Below are 4,564 nucleotides of genomic sequence, written 5' to 3'. Positions count from 1 at the left end.
TCTGCAGGAGAAGGGAGAAACCTATTCCTGCCTGTGCAGGTTGAGGGAGCTAGAGTCTTCTGAGTTCTGCAGGGCATGGAAGCAACATGGCTCGGGCACACAAAACGTATTTGTTGAACTCATGTTTGCTCCATGCTAGAGATAGAGATAAAGGAGACAGACTTTCTTGCCTGCTGAGGTTAGGAACAACTGCAGATAGTGCAGCTTCTAAGGGGCAATGGAAAGATGAGGAGGAGTTTTCTAGACAGCCAGAGGAAGAGAATTTATTCCAGTCATGGGAAACATGTGTAAATGCACAGAGGCATCACAATAATGCACAATCTGGGAACAAGTGAGACGTTAAGCATGTTACAACACAGGAAATGAACATGAGGCTTAAAAGTTGCAAGTGGCTTAGTCATGGCCTCACGGTATCATGCTAAGGAGGTGAGTGTGAGGCCATCCTGTTGTAACAGAGAAAATGGCCTAAAAAGGGTAAAAATGTTTTCTGTTTCTTCAAAACCCCCTCACCCTTTTTGAGAACCTATATCCCTGCCTCAGGCCAGTGGTCAGAAAGGGCAGGGGAGTGTCCTTTGTTCTTGGTACCAGAGGAGAAGGCTCAAGGGAATTGTCCAGGTGGAGGTCATGAGATTGTCTTAGCCCAAGATGGGATTAGTCAGAACCATCTGCTTTAAAAGCTTTGTACTTCTGCTCAGAAGCAGGACGTCCACCCAGGGATGCCAAATTCTGTTACTGAAAGTTCAGCACTTGTCCCCAAGGCTGTATTAGAAGAACGAGGACAAGTGGTTTAAGGAGAAGGAAAGAGTTTATTAATTTGCTGGCACATGAGGGGGTTGGCAGACTCCTGTCTCAAAGTACCAACATCCTGCCTCTGAGCAGAAAAAAAGAGCTTTTAAAGGTTCTGATTAATCCCATAATAAGAATGTTTAATGTTAATAATTCATATCTCATGTGATTCCTTTATGGGTCAGCTTGATCACTTTGCTCTGATGAGAAAAGACTGGATTTTCACGTCGCTTTGAACAAGTCATTTTCTCTTTTTGGATCTCAAAGTACTTTCTTTCCACAACAAAACAGCATAAAATAAGAAAAATTCTCTTGGCCATTCCCTGCCTTAGGAATGCTGGGCTCATAAATGAGATCACATCCATAAAATGCTATGATCTCCCTAAAGACAAACGCTGTATAAATATATAGGATTATGAGCCAAGCCACTCAAAACTAGTCTGTGCATGAATGCATTGGAACGCATGACACCATGATGGACCCAAGCAACTCTTATCTTTCTATTCCATCATATTTAGGGTTGGCGTGTGTCTCCGTGACTGTTGCCTCATGGTTGCAAGACAGCTTCTGTAGCTCCAGGTGTTACATCCTTTTGCAATATTTCATTTAATAGTTTTTAAGACCCAGACCTGTGATGAGGTACTTCAATCTTGCAACCATGTTAGCTAGAGTTCTTTTGTAGATACCTTATCAAACTAAGGAAGATCGTTCCCTTTATAGTTGATGAAGGCTTTAAAAAAAAATCATGAATGGATGTTGAATTCTGCCAAATGTTTTTTCTGCATTGCCTGAGATCATATGAATCATATGAATTTCCTCCTTTATTTTGTGTCTGTAGTGAATGACATTGATTGATTTTCAGATGTTGACTCAACCTTACATTCCTCAAAAAAAAATTACTGGATTTGCTTTGCCAATATTTTGTTAGAATTTTTGCATCTGTGTTGATAAGGGATATTGGTGTGTGATTTTTTCTTTTAATTTCATGGTATCGAGCTTATTCTGACTTTATATTATGAATTAGAAAGTGTTCCTCTCTCCTTCATTTCTCCAAAAGAGTTTACGTGTGATTGATATTATTTCTTTTTTAAATGATTGGTAAGGTTTACTAGTGAAACCACCTGGCCCCTGAATTTTCTTTTTGGGACCTTAAAGACATGGGGCTGGTCTCATGTTTTATTTCTTCTTGTGCCAGGGAAGTTGTATTTTTCAAGGACTTTTTCCATTTCATATAAATTATTGAAATTATCAGCATAAAATTGTTCAACATGTTTTCTTATTATTCTTTCAATTTCTGTAGATCTGTAGGGGTGTTCCTCTTTTATCCTTGATATTTAGTTATGTTTTCTCTTTTTTCCTGACCAATCTCACTAGTAGTTTTATTGATTTTTATTAATATTTTCAAAGAACCACCTTGTGGCTTTGTTATTATTGTCTAACATTATTTTTTATTATTTTTTCCTTCACTTTGGCTTTAATTTGCCTTCTTATTCTAATTTTGTAAGGTGGAAATTTAGATAATTCATTTCAAACCTTTCTTCACTAAAATAAGCTTTTAAAGCTATAAATTTCTTGCTAAGTACTTTAGCTGCATTCCATAAGTTTTCATGTATTTTCATCATCATTCTGTTTGAAATGTTTTCTAATGCTCTTAGAAGTATGCCTGACATAAAGTATACAGTAAGTGTTACCTCCTGTTAGCTCTGGTTTTTGTTTCTCTTGTTCATAAGTGAATGCAGTCCCTTCAGAGCGTCTTTGCTGTTCCTACTGACTGAAATTTCTCCTTTATAGAAGCCCAGACTTCATCCTTCTAGTAAATTCCCATTCATCCTACAAGTGTAACCTCAAACACTACTTCCTCAAAGAAGCTTTCCCTGATGACACAGACCAGGATGGTCCTCTCATGTACTGGGTTGAATAGTGTCCCCCGAGAGTTCATGTCCACCCAAAACCTGTGACTGTGACCTTATCTAGAAACAGGGTCTTTGCAGATGTAATCAAGCTTAGAGGAGATCGTGCTGGCTTAGGATGGGCCTTAAATCCAATATGACTGGTGTCCTTACAAAAAGAGGGAAATTTGGACACAGAGACACAGACACACAGAGATAACATCATGAGACAACAGAGGCAGAGATGGCAGTGATGCACCTACAAGCTGAGGAAGGCCAAGGATTGCCGGCAACCACCAGAAGCTAAGAAGAGGCAAAGAAGGCTCCTCCCCTAGAGTCTTTAGGGAGAGTGTGGCCTTCTGGCACCTTGAATCCAGGCTTTTAGACTCCACAACTGGAAGACAATTAATTTCTCTTGCTTTAAGTCACCTAGTTTAGGAAAATTTGTTACAGCAGCTCTAAGAAACTAATACACCATGCTACATGTTTTCATACTTTCCTGTATTTTTCTTTCCTAGCTCTTATCAGAAAATTATTACATATGAATTATCAGGAAAATGGATGGCATAATAACACATACTAGTCTGGCATTTTACTAGAGGCTTCCTTAAGAGAGACCACCATGATCCAAACCAGTATTTCAAATGGTGAGGATTTTGAAGGACAGATAATTTTGAGGGAGCCTGGTCCCCAAATCACAGCATGTCAATGGCCAATTATGCTTCTCAATGCTGACCTTGGGTCACAGGGTTTTTTAATGTGTAAATTATCCAAACTGGTAGTTTTTTGCAGCAATGGATTTCCAAAACAGAGTGCTGATATACAAGTCAGAAACTTTGGTTCTGCTTCCTCCTCTGCCTCTTGAGCAAGTCTTGAGCAAGTCACTCAACCTCTCCGGGTTCCGGGCTCCCTAACTGTAAAAGTGGGTTACTGGGGCAAGACAGTTTCTACTGTCTCTTTGGCTCTAACCTTCTGTGGCTTCAGGATTTCTTGCATGAACCGTGGCTGAACCCAGGGGTGAAGCAGTAGCAGGAGGAGGAGGTGATGAGGTTGGTGCTGGACCAAGAAGGATTCTGCCTTAAAATATAGAACTGTTAGTTCTATCCGAGCTTGACTAACTTGGCAGATGGAACGGAGTAGATGTTTCTAAGGCTTCTGTTTTAAAAACGAGCTGGTCACTCCCTACGGCTGGGCCTCAATGTACTCACCTATATAAGAGAGAAGGACGGGATCTGTGGCTCCCAAGGTCTGTTCCAGCGGACCAGTGTACAGAGCTGTGACTACAAGGCGGTTCATTGCTACGCTGGAGAGACGGGCCTTGAGCTCAGCGCAGGTCACGGGGCAATCTCGGGAACTGGGCTCCTCACGTTGTTTCTTCTCATAACCCTTGCCTGTGTGTCTGGCGGGGGGCAGGGGTAATGCCGTTTTCCTCAGAATAGTCTCTAATACATGCAATTTGGGAGCAAGAATGAAATCCTGTCTTTCTCTCACAAATTATGTTGACCTCAACAAAATCACTGAATAAGTTTGAGCCCCCCTTTCCTCATCTGTGAAATAGGGATAGTTACTGGCAAAGTTGTAATACTGTCAAGAGCTGAGCAACAATGCCTCGTCCTTGTCAGGTTTTCAAGTGTTATTTTCCATTATCCTCAGGCGCGCTACGGAAAGATAAACTGAGGTATCATACGCACGCTGAGGCTCGCTGACGACCAGGCGGGCTCGGGTCGGCGGTAAGCACGCCGTGGTGCGGGGTACTCTGGTTTCACCACTTCCACAGTTTGCGCCCCTGTGGCGGAGCGGTGCCCAAGTGGGCGGGCGGAGGAGCCCAACCCGTCGGATGCCAATCACTTCGGCAAGGCCCCGCCCCCGGCCCCGGCCCGCCCCTCGCC

Source organism: Propithecus coquereli, unplaced genomic scaffold (genome assembly GCF_000956105.1).
Source record: "Propithecus coquereli isolate 6110/MARCELLA unplaced genomic scaffold, Pcoq_1.0 Scaffold79, whole genome shotgun sequence".
NCBI lineage: Eukaryota > Metazoa > Chordata > Mammalia > Primates > Indriidae > Propithecus > Propithecus coquereli.
This window is presented reverse-complemented; position numbering follows the sequence as displayed.